Raw genomic sequence first — 15,667 nt, forward strand, 5'->3', positions numbered from 1 at the left:
TGCGAATTGAATCACTCATTATCCAAATTTCTTAGCTGACGTGTTCAGTATTTAGATAATGATCCCAGTCAGATATGAAAATGGTGAGACCAACTGACATTACCTCAAATGTACTGAAGAACATTCACATATGTGGAATAAAGGGTTATCAAAAATAATTAACATTCAGCTGCAATTAGAATGAACATATTGCCTTCTGTATCTCAGCACCGTTAGGTTTTATTTTTTATGGGACTTATTTATTTAGTGACCAATTTGGGATATTCGGTAATTTACAGTGAGGCTCCTCATCATTAGTGTGAATTAACAAAATGGCTCTGTTGTCCTTGGTAATTAGTTTGAGTAGGAAATGAGGAAAAGACAACACATTTTGAGGGTTGCTCAATACTACCTTTATCTTTCTTTAATGTCTGTGAGCTAAATATGGAATTTTAATTTCTTCCCTAATTATCGAGGAGTCTTTTGCTAAATGGGCATATCCCCCAGACACACTTGCTTATTTTCACAATCTGTAATTTCACCTCACTCTTCTGAAATGTGTTATTTATGAACTTGTGCAGTGGTTCCCAAACACTGCTACAGGAAAAAAGGAAAAACTAACCAATGTTAAAAAGCAACTCAGGGTGTTAAGCCTTCTTCAGCGATATCATCTCCTATGGTCTTCCAGTCATCCCTTTGAAATGGTGTGGGGCTTGTTGATGCTGTTACTTCCCTGGCATTCCTGGTGGGTAAACTGGGATTCCCCTTAGGTCTAATTCTGAAGACCATAATCATTGTGACAAAAATAGCACATTCTTTCACTCATCCTGAATTGGCTTAAATTTGGTCATCTCTGTAGCATTTCTTCTCAGTTACCCCTTGTGATGTGAGGCTTCATAGTCATCATACCTTTAGCTGGTTAGGGAATATGAGACATTCAAGTTCATACACCTCTATCTCGCCTAGATTGTGCAGATTCCATGGAAACTAGTTCTGTAGTCACCAAAATTCTTCTGGTATTAGAATCAATGGACGTTTTCAACCCAAGTAGAATATGTGAAATATCTGAGTTAAACTGTCCCTACAATATGTATCTACAATCCAATCGAACAAGCTAGGTAAAGACTTGTCCTTCTGGTCAAATCCTACATTGCCAACATAATAATAATATTGACAGTAATAATAGCCGTGATACTTTATTGACTGTGACATATATTCTAGGCTTTTATCCACACAAAAGCATTGCTAATCGGTAATAACTATCCAAGGTTTTCAAATGAGAAAACTGTGGTTAAGAGATTCACCCCAGGTCTCATAGCTAGTAAATGTCAGTGTTAAACTAATATTATCAACTTGCCTATGGTTGGCTAACATTTTCCACTTTCCTGATATTGGTTGTATGTAATATTCTCTCCTAATATTGCCCTTTGGGATTGCATTTATTGTGTTAAGATTTTTTTTGTCTATCAAGAATTATAATGGTGACTGCTGGAATTATTTTGAAATCAGTAGTCATTCTTTATACAAAGAGAATTTTGAAAATCCAAATCCTTCATCTTACTAAGAAATTAAGATAAATATGTCAGTCTTCCTATTGACACAAAGGGAAAGCCGACCCTAGGCTTCATAATCTATTTTCCCCATACAGTTTTTCCTACCTTGAGAGGGTCATCTCTGGATTCCCGGATGAGTACTATTCAGAAAATCAGGTAGTGAAGTCGAGTAGGTTGTGGCCACTCACAGGGATAACCAGCTATGAGAAGAATGATATAAAAAAGATGAAAACAAATTAAATTGCCATCTGCTTTCTGTTTAGATTATTAACCTCACTATGATCAATGATCACTGGTGGGGATCTATGTATTAATGATAACAAGTCTGTAAAGAGCCAAAGCTTACCCCAAATTGCCATTTACTGATCAAAAGTCTTGAAAAGAGAAAATTATCAGAGGATTTATTTAATGTAGCTAAAATTAACTTGTAGGTACAGAAGACCACTCTTATTCCATGGTCTTCCAAAGCTTCAATTGCACAATGTTGATTTATACATATATTTACGCATTTTATTCATCTATATATTAAGTGGATAAAACATATACAAAAACAGAAAAAAAAATTTATCAAATAAAATTTATTCTTCCTGTTCTCCTAATGTATTGTCTTGTGACCTCTCTTCTCTTGGATTTTTATATTCCAACATGGTGCCTAACTCAAATTTTTGCCTTCACACATTAGCTTATGGAGCTTATATACAAAAGGTATAATTTGGTGTTTTTAGTTATATTCTTACCATGTTAGATAAGCTGTAGTTTTTTCCCTAGGAAAGTAACAAACAGGAGATAACCCTTATTTTACAATTTCCCCAAACTGTGATATGAACTTGATTGGAACAGAAATGTTCCTATTAACACTTTGTATCACCATATAACTTCTGCTGAATATATTACACCCTCAACGAGATGGTCCCATCAGAAGCTGGAGAAAAGGAAAGCATCTGAGTAGTATGTCTGCCTATGCATATTTTCCACTTTTAAACCATATCCTCTTCTCTCTACTGCAAACAAGAAAGGTAGGTTGGGGTAAGTGTGAGAAACCAGAGAACTTCAAAAATAGGGAGGAAAAGAACAGACAAAGAAGGGAGGAGAGAGGAATAAAAACAGATAAGGACGTTTGTAAGGACATTGTTTACTCTCCAGGTAGGGCAGAGTGGAAGTCAATTGGATTTCCAGAGTGGAAGACCCAGAACTCCCCTTCAGTTTAGCAACCCTCTGTGAGTTAATGGTTTCTCCCCCAGCTGAGTGGGGAAATCGGTTGCATAAATTGCTCAAAGTGTTATTGAAATCTATCTCCTTGAGGATTCTAGAATATGTCTCTATTTGAAGAGCCTTCTGCCTGTGACAATGACAAATACCCATTGCAGGACACTGAGAGATGGTGTTAAACTGTGGAAATACAGGGCTGTGTGATTCACATACTACAGAATATATGCCTACTGATTTTTCTTTTCTTCTAAGAAAATGTCCCTTTGACACATTATGTCTGCAAAATTGGCTTTTGTTTTTTTTTTTAAATTGATTTGATTTTCCGAAAGAAGAAATGATCTATAGATTCCATTGAGGTGGAGAGCTGTCACACCAGGTGTGACACTCCTATAAGTTACCTGGGCCTTAAGCCTATTGGCATCTCTGGCACATGAGTGATATATAAATCTCAAGGAGGATTTACTATTTTCTCCACTCCTCCCCGAAGTTTCAGAGGGACAAAAAAACACCAAGAGCCAGGAAATGATAACCATACACCTCATTATATTATTTCATATTCACCTCGAAAGAGTAAAGATCCTAAAAATAATCCACATCACCAACATCATCATCATCATCATCATCATCACATGGCTAATTTGTGAGGCCAATTCATCAATCAGCTATCTACATCCATATTTGTATTCAATCTGTTATCCTTAGTCATTTCTTTAGTGGTGGAAAAGAAATCGACAAAAGTTAGTTTTTGGTTCCTTAGATGCAGTTTCTTTTAATACAGCAGAAATATATTTGATAAATGCCACTTTTATATATGTGATTTATGGCATATGAAAATTATCTCTTGCTAGCTGTTTTCAAATGTCTGTTCTCTTGATGCTAATTGAAATCTAAATGAGAAAATAAAACCAAAAAATCTAGAATAGTTATCTTAGGACAAGTGTTTACAGCCCTTTAAATCATTATCTACATGACAAATTGCACAGGAAGAAGCCACAACCATTGAATGCAAAGCAAGGGATTTTTGCATTGGCTCCATTTTATAATTCCCCTTTGACACTTAATTCCTAGTGTGAAAAAAACTCTTGGCTCTTTATTAGCTAACTGGAATATATTTTGTGGTCTATATGAAGTAAATTCTTCCAGGAATTTATAATCTAGAAAGTGTTCTTGGTACTTCAAAACCTCTTTGGAGTCACATATTGTTATTTCACCTAGGATTACACTTTTTAAAAGGAGCATGTTACCAAGTTAACTGTTCTGTGAGTGGCAGAGAGAATGAAAGGTAACTCAGTGAATTGAAAAGAAACTTGGAATAAGTAATCTTTTTTTAATCCCAGGTCTTCTTAAATAATTTTTCTAACAACCTTGGAAAAGTAAATTAACATTCTTTCCCGAATTCATGAAATAGAAAACAATTGTACTTCATTTACAGCAAAAAATTTTTGTGACGCTCAGAAATGTTGATAATATAAATGAGGATGAAAATAAAAACTGTCTCATGCCTTACACCTTCTAAAAAGTTAGAACATGTTGAAAGTTATGTAAGAAATTAATTTTTAGCTTTTTTCTCTTTGTGGTTTTGTGGTTACAAAAGAATCATAAACTTTTAAAACTGGAAAAACCATAGAAATAATCTATTTTGCAAATGAAGAACTTAAGATCAAAATAAGTAAAACGCCATGCCTGGATCCTGCTGAAGTTATCCTTCTTAGCATTTAGGTAAGACTGAAAATCATAATCCTGCACCATTATGCTTTCTCTGAGCAAACCCCACTTTGGCCTTATGATACGAAGTGAGACACGAACAAAGCTTCCACGTTCTTATGTGACAATGACTTCCTGGCAGTGGTTGGTTGGTCTGGGGTATTGATGATGATGATGAACAAAGAAGAGGGAGGAAGGAGGACGAAGAGGAGGAGGGGGGTAGAGGGAGAAGGAGAAAGAGGAGAAGGAGGAGGAGGAGGTGAGTACAACAGCCATCACTTGTTCAAGGGTGAAGCCCTTAAGATGCATAAATGTGTTTAATCCTCACAGTGCTTTAGGATTGCTACTATATTATTTATATTTTCCAAGTGGAGAGACTGAAATTGAGAGGTTCAGTCCTTTATCAAAGATCAGACATCTGGGAATGGGCAGAGCTATAGTTCAGTGTGGTTCCAAAGCCTGTGTACACTATACGACCCTAAGTTCAGGTAATCAGTACAAACTCCTTAGAAGATGAGGTGGTTTTGTGAAAAAAGATATACACGACTGTATTCTGAAGTGTTAGCACTTTATTATTTTTATCCTTTCTTCCTTTCATTTCACCAGTATTTACTCATGACCACCTCCTCTGTGCCAGGCTCTAGTTTCTATGGAACTTACAAGCCGTGAAGAAAAACAGAAACAAAAACAAAAAACCCATGGGCCCCATGCTAACAGAACCTACGTTCTCATGGAGAGAAGCAGAAAACATACAAGTAAGCAAGTACGCACGCAATAGGTGTAAGTGCCCTGAAAGGGTCGTGTGCGGGGCCAGAGATCTCCCTCTGTTGGGAGGGGACATGGAGGTGGGAGTTTGAAGGGTGAGAAGAGCCAGCCACATGAAGATCTAGGACAGGAGAGTTCTTGGCCCCAGAACGAGTTATGGCAACGGCACTGAGGCAGAAAGGCACTTGCAGTCGAGGCCCAGAAAGCAGGCCTACGGAGCTGTGGACCCTCAAGCTGGCTGGGAGGGAGGACTGGGGGAGGGGGGTGGGTATGGACAGATGGGCTGGGCCAACAAATTTGGGTTTTATTGCAAGTCACCGGAGGGAGCAACATGATTTCTGTAAATCCATTTCCAAACAGAGATAGGCTCCCATTTTCTGCGAGAACGAGACAGCAGATAGTTGAGGTTTTGCGGACACCACTCACGTGGACACCACTGCGACTGCTCAGTTCCGCGGCTGTGGGGTGAAAGTTGCCACAGGCGATACATAAATGAGCGAATACGGCTGTGTTCCAGTACAACTTGATGAACAGAACAGTTCACTGACCTCTCTGCTAAAAGATCCCCTGGGCTGCTACGGAGATTTGATGAAGATCTGACAACGATAAAGAGTCAGAACCCCCTGTGTAGTTCTCTCAGGGTGCAGTCATGTTCAAAGGAAAGCCAATCCCACTCCAAAAAACACCTGTAAAGCAACTGTAAATCTTTGCTGAGGTGCCTCAAAAAAATGCAAAGAAAGATTTCCTTTTCTTCCTCATAATAGACAAGTCCTCCTAAAATCCTTATTTATCATTGTTTTTGCCAACCTCACATATAGCACTGTCACCAAGATTTTTCTTCCTTTCTCCAAACTCACCAAATCCAGCCCACACTGGCTCTAATCTTCTCTTCCATTAATTCTTCAGAACCTACTATTTCCTTTTGTGCCCACAGTTTTCTGTATTCGTTGACTCCACCACTTTTTAAATCATCCATAATCAACATGTCTACTCTTTCTCCTTCCATGTTTTAATTTACATTGACTATAAATCTAATTAATCCCTCACAAACAGCCTTGACTTCCTTGCTACTCCTTGGCAGCATTGTCTTTACCAGCAAAATCCCAGACTTGGTTAAAACCCAACTAGCTTACACCGACTTCCTCAGCTCTGTCTAGATCCATGGCCACGATGCCACCTGACAGACCAGCTTCCCCGAATCCTGCACCTTCCCCGCTACAGGTGCTTGTTCACTCTGAAAGAGCAGTGTTATGCCTTTTCCCTTCTCTGCTACCTCTAATATCCCCTCATACTTTAAGATTTCAGTGAATGAGATTGTCCCGTATTTAGTTGAGAAACTAAGTTCTCAGAAGGCAACTTCCCCTTTTTCCACCATCAAATCCACTGAAGCACTTCCATCTTCACCCACGGGTCCCGCCTTCCCTTCTCTCCCGTGACAGGGGATGAAGGACTGCAGCTCCCATCAAAGGCATGTCCTTCACCAATGTCCCGAATCACAGCTTTCTCCACTTTCAGGATTTTACCCTGAAGAGAATGCTCCTTGTCTTTTTGTTTTGTGTTGTGTTTTGCATTTCGGTGTCACATTCTCTTCTGGATTATTACTGTGCACTTGCTTTACTACCCTTTGGTTTAAGAAAACCCTCCTCTGGACATAGTGACCTGCATCTCCTACAACTACATCCTAGCTCCCCATGTCTCCCTCCCACATTGTCTTCACAACCCATTCCACTTGGGCTTCCATTACCACCAATCTGCCAAAACTACTCTTGTCCAGGTCACCACTGACCTTCATGATATGCAAACCAATGGTCAGTTCTCTAATATTGCTCAATTTTTTCTCTCAGAATTATGTGACATCATTCATCACTCCCTTCTTGAAAAGGTTCTCCGAAACATCACAATTTGATGGCTTTTTTTTTCTTACTTCACTGATATGTATGTATTTCAATGTCTACATTTTCTTTTCCTTCTGTGCTTATTAGCACCTTAATATGTGGGTCTCAGAGTTTGGTGCTATGCCCTCTACATATCAGGAACCAAACCTCTCCCCTAGAATATCTCATCTAATAATAAGGTTTTAGTACTGTCTATATGTTCACGACTCTCACATCTATAGTTTCAGCCCAACCTCTCCAGAATCATGTGATCGCCTATTTGACATCACCACGGACTTCTCTAACAGAGAACCCAAATCTAGCACAGCCCAAAGGAAACTCTTACTGATTTTATCATCTAATTTATTTCTGCTCCTATCTTTCCATCCACCCAGTTGCTCAAGATTAAAACCTAGAAACTATCCATGGCACTTCAATTAGCTTTGCTTTCCATATCTAACCCAATGCTGAGTTTTGTCAACTTTATCTCTAAAATATATCTGGTATTGATCCATTTTTCCTCTAATCTCTACTGTGATCTTCATATTCCACATCACTCCCATCACAGCATGAGTGCAGGAACTTCCTAACTGATGTTCCTGGTTTTACTTTGCCATAAGTAATCATTACAAAAAAAAGATACCATGATTTTCTAGTAACCTGAAGCAGATCACATTTTATTCCTATTTAAAATCTTTCAGGAGCTTTAATTGCCTTTAGATACAAATGAATCAAATTGAAATCCTTCATCATAACCTACAAGGGCCCTATTCTCTCCCCATCTTCACCTCTATTGTTCTGCCTCTCATCTACTAAATTCCAGCTAATGGGTACTGACCATTGCACATAATTGTTTTATCTCCTTTTTGCCAAGGCCTCTTCCGATCACCCAATCTAATATAATTCATTCCCACGTAACTTTTAACATTATTACTCTGGATTACTTTTCTAGGAAACTTTGATCATGTCTGAAATGATTTTGTTTGCACAGGTACACAAGAGTGGGGGCCTCATCTGTTTAGCTTCACCAGGACGTAGAACTGTCTAGCACCATGTAAGAACTCAATATATATCTGTATAATATATGAGCCCTATTTCCTCTCCTTAATTCTCCAACACTACATCTTTCATCTTTATCCTTAACCTGAAAAATAAAGCCCCAAGAATTGGTCAGGAAGAAACAGACTTCTTGTCTGTAGGCAGAAAGTAAGGATAGTTCATTATTATATTAATATTTTACTCTGATAATTAATAAAAAAACATTTATTGGGTTTTCTTATATCTTTTTCCTCTCTATATATTATCTAATTTACCCTATGTATTATTATAATGGAAAGTGGGTTTTTCCCCCAATTATCTCCTCCTTAAGAGAGCATCCCTTCCTTATGCTGCAGTAATTCTGCTGGAACCCTGTGGTCAGGTGGAATTGACTTGTTTTCCTGGACCAAAGACTGGACCCTTCGGACCCATGATCTGGACAAAGTTCTTCTGCCTGGAAACCACAATTAGCTCAGGCTGGTCACATAATCAAAGCATGACTAATTGTTTCTCTCTCTAAATTTAAGTAGGAATGTTGCTATATTTTTCCCTGACAGTTCTGGAATTTTATGAGATGTTATTGCCATAGTACCAAACAAACAAACAAAAAAAAGAGCAAGCCACTTTCTAACCATGTTCATCAGCCCTGCCTACTGGCTGGGAATGAAGCCAACCTAGGGAAAATAGTCGTGAGTGATGTAAAGAGAGAGAGGAAAAGCTATTGTTTGAGCACATGGATACCACTTGAGTAAGTTAGCACGTACCATCTTCAGTACTTTTCAATAACCCATGATAGTAAATTCTTTTTTTCCACTTAAAACTAATTTGAATTGCATTTCTAAAACTTATATCCTATAAAGTCTTAATTAATTCAACTTTTCTTCTCATTTTACAGGTGGAGAAAATGAAGCTCAGAAAAGTTAAGAAACTTGCCAGAAAGGAAATTTTTTAATGTTTCTTTATATTGAGAGAGAGAGAGAGAGAGAGAGAGAGAGAAAGAGAATTTCAACCAGGCTCCTTGCTGTCAACACAGAGCCTGACATGGGGCTTGAACTCATGAACTGTGAAATCATGACCTGAGCTAAAATCAAGAATTGGATACTTAACCAATTGAACCACCCAGGCACCCCAAAGGTGCCCCCAGAATGGAAATATTTGAGCAAGCATTTCTGAATTCAAGTCCTATGCTCTTATTCATTACTATAGTTCAATATATCTGCACACTCAGGAAATCTTCATGGACTACAGCTTGAAATTTCATCTTCATAAAGTACCCCTTTCAAAATTTAATTCTAATGATAAACAGAATAGGTCTAATATGGAACAGAGTTTCAATCATTCTGATAATATTTAAGATTTTTGTCCACTTTAAATGTTTTATTCGATTTTTTCCTTTGGTGTATATCCAAGTTTTTGCACAGGAAAAAACATATTACATTAGCATAATGTTTATAATTTTATATTTGTTTTTCATTCTGATTTCCTGAATACCCATTATCTAGTCACTGGAATCAACCTCAACTAAATGATGGAATCAAAAGCAATTAAACATTATGTGGAATTATGTAGATGTAAATATAAGGGTTCATAACATTTATAAATCAATACTTACAACTGAAGTAAATGTACAAAACTGATTACTAAGAGAGCATAATATCTTTTAAGAAAGTAAACTATAAAAAATTATTCTCTCCTATTATAATTGCTTTCCAAATTACATAGAATGAATATGAAAGAGTAAAGGGATACAGGCAGAAGAAATAAAAGATACTCAAATTCTCATTTTATACTATCGGTAAGTATTCCAGAATGCACAAATAAGTAAAATCAACATTAGCTAATGCAGGAATAGGAATGAACAGACTAGAACATTCTTTCACTCAGACGGGAGGTTGACAGAAGAACTCAAAGCTTATGCGTACTGAATTGCACCACACTAACAGCCTCATCATACATCATTTTGCTTTTTGTAGATGATTCTACTACTCACTCGAATCATCAAATCAGAAAACTTTGCCGTCTTAGATTGCTCTGTTTTTGGTTCACCTTTCCTGAAAAACCATTTCAGCTTGGCCTTCATGTCTTACTGATTTTTTTTCAGCTTTAATGAGACATAATTAACAAACAAAATTGTACGACATTTAAAATACCAATGTGATGATCTGATATAGACTGAGAAAGGACCCCCCCCCAAGAGTTATTTAACGCATCTGTCACCGCATATATTTATCCCATGCCCTTTTGGTTTTGGTGAGAACATTTAAGCTCTACTGTCTTAGCGAATTTCAGTTGTATAATGCAGTGGTATCAACTGAAGTAATCAGGTTATATATTAGATCCCAGATCTAATATATTCATTTTAAAACTGAAAGTCTGTACTGTTTTGCCAGCCTCTCTTGACTTTCCCCACCCCCCACTGACTCTTAAAGAGACTGGTCACTGCCCTCTTTCAGCATCTCTTCCTTGCTCGATAGTAGAGTCTCGTCTCCTTATTAGGCTCTAACAGGCTCTATCTATTACAACCCAGCCTCCATTAAGCTGCTAAGTGGTTATTTAAAAGCAAAGAGTTGACCGTGTCATGTTAATGTTTAATACCCTTGAAATCTCTGTCATTTGAAGGATAAAGTTTAAAAATAGGTTCATCCAAGAAGCATTTATTTGTTCGTCACCTTACCTGGAGATGGGATACGATGTGGAATATGACACGAGTCTTTCCCTAAAGGAACGTGTGAGTGGGGAGCTGTGGCGTCAGCCCAAACCAGATCATTTCAATATAACATGGAAGGCGTTACTCAGAGGGAACCCAGGGTGTAATGGAGCTCAGGGCAGGCCGGTTCAGCGCAGTCTAGATTTTGGAGAGGGTTTTCTGGAAGGAGGATGCCTGAGCTAAGGTATAATAAATCACCCAGGCTCAGAAGGAAGGGAAACATCAAAGGTCACCCAGGGAGATCTAGGATCAGAAGAAACCATATCAAACAATACAGCATAGCATTTCTCAATAACTGCAAATAATTCAGTATCACGAAAACACGAACCATGAGGTAGGAGGTAGAGGTTCAGACTGAGGAAGAAGAAAGTAGAAATGAGCTATCATGAAGATCATGTACGTTACACAATCATCCAACAACTACTGATTGTTACTGTATGCCACAGGCACTTGCTGAGGATGCAGAGTAAACCTTAAGAGGTAACCAGAGTTGATAACATTGTATTGTAGAGTTGAAATGTGCTAAGAGAACAGAACTTAAATATTCTCTCAAAAAAATAAAAATAAAAAGAGAGATAAATATGTGAAGTGATAGATAATTCCTAGGAGGAAATCCTTTCACAACATACATGTACATCAAATCATCTCCGTGCACAATTTAAATATCTTGTAATTTTGTCCATTATACCTTAATAAAACTGGAAAAAAATATGGAAAAAAGAGAATAAACCCTCCTTTCAAAGAACATGCAGTCTAGCAGACAGCACTAGGAAATGCTGTTGAAGTTGTTATATTTAGTAGAACTTCTGCACACAGAGCAAAGATTTCCAACTCTAGATCAGTGCCCTGGCTTTTCGTTGTTGGGGAGTTTCTGAGATGGTTGGGAGCCCTTGTCTGGAGTTTCCTGTTACCCCCCTTTAGCTGCTGCAGAGAAGACACATGACACTTGGGCTGTGCCTGGGTCTCCTGCAGCAGGACTAGCCCTTTCATCTGTCTTTGCAGAGTGTCATACAGTTAGGGTCAGAGAATGGGCCTGAATTCTCTACCACTCCATAGCTCCTCAAGAGATGAGGTAAGGTCCTGTCCCTCCATCTACTACTTTCTCTGTTCTCCGACAAGTAGATGGATCACTAACCTCACTGGCTCAGAGTTAGGGAATGCTTGATTGGCCACATTTACTTATTAAATAAGTGTGCTTCATTGGCTTCCTATACCCTAAAGATGGCTAGACAAGAAAGCCAACAGATATTTACTTCTGTCCTCTTTTTTCTTCACACGCTTGCTTTAGTTTCTCGTGGCCATCTGGTGGTATGATTCATTCATGGGGGAAGAACAGATTTTACTTGGGTCTAGTTTAAGCCACCTACCTGCTCAGTTCAGTTTAACAAACATCTAGGTTTTGTGGTTTAGTGTAGTTAATAATTGAATGGCCTTGTAACTTTGCTTTCATTTGTACCACTTAGGTATCCCGTCAGAGAAGACAGGAAGCCTTGACTACACTCAGGTGTCCCTGGGAACCCTGGACAAAATCACATCTTATTGCCTTTGAAACCACCCTCTATAGCTTTAAATGCTCCCCTATCAGTGGGGAGTAATACAAAGATACTTGGTTATAGCTCTATATACATTGATATAATTATGTAGTCCAAAAAACTATACTGATGGCAGTCCATTTCTCATCTATCAAATTGTTTCATGTTACATGTGACTGATTTGATCATACTCAGCAATTTATACGAGCTTCTTCTCCCTTTCCCATTGCAGTAAACTAACAAACATAACCCATTTGAATTGAATCTGGGTATGAAGACCAGATCACGTTCATAGATTATCCTCACACTTGTCATAAGAGAAATATTTACCTGAAAGCCTTTTAAGGCATCTGAAGAACGGGAATCAATGATTTCTCTTCTGGGCAAGACTGGTAAAAATTGGAGTAACTCTTTTATTACGTGTAACAAAAGCTCTTGAACAGAGCTATTGTTAGACGTTATGGATAATTATCAAGGGAAATGCTAAGCTTCCTTCATTAAAGACTTGTAGAAGTTATCTTGGTTAGACGAAGTTCTTGAAATAAACAACATTACTCTGATGAAATTCTGTTTCCTTCTGATACCATAATACTATGCCATATTAATATTTTTATGACTATACTTGGTATTCCATTTACCATGAAAACTATAACTTACAAACACTTGTTTTTCTCAAATATAAATAGCAATGGAAATCTGTACGCTATATATCCCCTCCCTGTACAGTTAATGATGGCTCCATTACTTCAAGTGCTCAATAAACCAACTGTTTCATTATGCTGATGACTTGATCGACAAAACTGCTAACTTCACTAAATGTAAGGTTTATACTAAATGGAGAGAGGCTGTGGCTTCTGGTTGTTTTAGCTTCTTCATATTAAGAAAAAATCTTCACAGCCCCGTGCATTTCCCGAGGGGTGGGTGTGTGTGTGTGTGTGTGTGTGTGTGTGTGTGTGTGTGTGTGTTTGGGGTGCAGGAGAGTGATGGTCACTATATTCCACAAGCCATTTATACTGTATTGGAAATAAAATGTCCGTTTTTATATAAAACAGATCAGTTTTACCTTTAATTGTTTTCTTGGAGAGAACATACTCGCCTTAGTTTTGCCTTGAATCTTTTATTTCTTTGTAGACAGTTCATCTCACTTTACGTTTGCATGGCCAATTCTGAAAATTTGTAGGTGGTTGTTAAAAATGTTACATTTTGTTTCAGTTCCAAACTTCAAATGATACATAATTTATTGGATTATTATTATTCTGCAACTTAGTATTTTCTAAGGATTTGCTGCTTTATAACTGTATGGGTACTTAATACCATGATAAAAAGTTTTCAGTAAGTTACATAAGAATATGAATATATTAACACAACCTTGTGCCTTCCAAACCTGTGTGGACTTTATGAAGTCCTTTCGTGTTCGTAAATATAATACTAATCATACCTATCAAAGATTCACTTGACTTTTTTCCATATTCTCTTTAGCAAAAATTGAGACACTGTTAATGGGGCATATATAACTTTTTCATACTTAATATGATATTGCCCACATATAAAGGTTTTTTTTAACTTCAAATATTGTAACAGTGACTAATAAACAAGTATAAGTTATTCATGTGCATGCATATACATGCACACATGATAAATTTGTAAAATGATATGAAAAATATATCATTCTTTGTGCCACTCTGATGAGTAGGCATACGGAAGGAAAAAAAATGATTTAAGATAATAGTATCTTTCCTAACACAATGAAAATTCAAAAATTTACCCAAATCCAGATGAAGTATTCAGAATGTTAGAAAGAAAAAGCAGTCGTTTTCTTACAGTTGTACTCTATCCAGTTCAAGACTGGAAGCAAAAATTATAAACTACGAGGAATTGCTATGTTGGGTCCTGGAGTCTAGCCCCAAATTATAGACTATATCCTGAACATCATCCCCTATTTACCAACTAAATTACTTCCAGAAGCCAAGTCATTCTTCAGTAGTAAACTGGGTCTTTAGGAAGTCTTGCACTTTGTTTAAAATCCCTGAAAGAATCCCACGCCCTGCGCAGGGCTGTGCTTCGGCAGGCAGACATCAGACGCGAACCCGTGTAGGTCGCCCTCTGCCCTCTGCCTCTGTTCTGCCCTTGCTCTCGCCCTCCCCAGACCTCCAGGACCAACCCACTGAACGTGGCCGAGCTGTGAGGATGCCATGCCTCAGGGAGGCAGCATACCCAATAATGGGGTCTCTCCAGTTTCCAGTTATGAAGTTCTGGGAGAATGTTACTACTCTTAGGATACAGCCTTGACACTGCGCTTTGTGCCAGATGGAGGCATAGTGACGAGACCGTCTCCTGATGAGCTTTTCCAAACCCTGATCATAAACCAGTTCTGCAGCCTGGAGGCCTAAAAATAAAGAACATACTTCCTTCTAAAGAGGAAATATGCTTTCTGTGCTCCAAAATTTTCATCAGCATGCCCTTTTAGATGTCTGCAAGATGCCGTGTATTTGGTCTAGAGTAAGAAATGTTCATTTAAGCCCCTGCCTCCGAATGTTTATATATTGGTTGTCACCGTAGACTTCCCTAAAAGTGACGTTTTTATAAGGAAGATAGGTTTTGGGTAGCACCTTCCTTTTTCTACATTACTTTTCTCTACACATTAGAGTTTCATGGCTGTAAGGAGAGCTCCACAAGGACTTTGTAGTGTCACACGATAGCATATTTTAGCGTTCAAATGTTGTACGTTTCGCTGATCGAAAAATCACAATCTAACTTCCTTATGGCCTCTGTTTTTCCTCTTCTTTCCTTCTACCTTGCACTCTCCACCAACCTGGGACCTGCCCAGATTAAATCAACATTAAGAATTTTATTAGGTTCCAAGAATGTCTTTCTTTTCCTCTTCTCCCTGCCTGCCCCCCCTCTATCTCCTGTTTCCTTATTTGAATGTTCACAGGAGTGGGAAACAAATGCTCTAATCTGTAGACAGAACTCAAATGATCAAATGTGCTTGGGAAATAAGCTGGACTTCTACGGGTTAAACAAAGTTCAGTTGGAGCATTTAAACTGTGTGAAAATGAGGAGTACTAATTAATTCTCTTCAGATGTCTGTGCAGGGGGAAAACCAATACAAGCCTATTTGCTGGGCTTTTGTTTGTTTTTTTCTCACACATCACGGAGGTGTTTTCAAAAGCTCTTTTGCACCAATCAGTAACAGGCCACGACGGTGACATAAGCCTTTTGTTTGCCTCATCGGACCCTGCCCCATTTGCCCTCCTCAGATCCTGCCAACATGAAGAACAAAACACAGCCAACACTGGCTCAAAA

At 38.1% G+C, this 15,667-nt stretch overlaps 2 long non-coding RNA genes across 3 annotated transcripts in view; one reads left to right on the forward strand and one right to left on the reverse strand.

Annotated features, from left to right (window-relative positions):
- The window catches only part of LOC115285728, a 167,774-nt gene that overhangs the window by 41,073 nt on the left and 111,034 nt on the right, over positions 1–15,667 (reverse strand). For both annotated transcript variants that reach the window (XR_003905687.1, XR_003905699.1), the window contains exon 4: positions 1,638–1,732. This is a non-coding gene — a long non-coding RNA (uncharacterized LOC115285728). The remainder of the gene's footprint in view (positions 1–1,637; positions 1,733–15,667) is intronic.
- LOC115285847 lies at positions 11,837–12,926 on the forward strand. The gene is made up of 2 exons (XR_003905730.1): positions 11,837–11,901; positions 12,293–12,926. It is a non-coding gene; the product is annotated as an uncharacterized LOC115285847 (long non-coding RNA).

This window comes from Suricata suricatta, chromosome 1 (genome assembly GCF_006229205.1).
Source record: "Suricata suricatta isolate VVHF042 chromosome 1, meerkat_22Aug2017_6uvM2_HiC, whole genome shotgun sequence".
Taxonomy (NCBI): Eukaryota; Metazoa; Chordata; class Mammalia; order Carnivora; family Herpestidae; genus Suricata; species Suricata suricatta.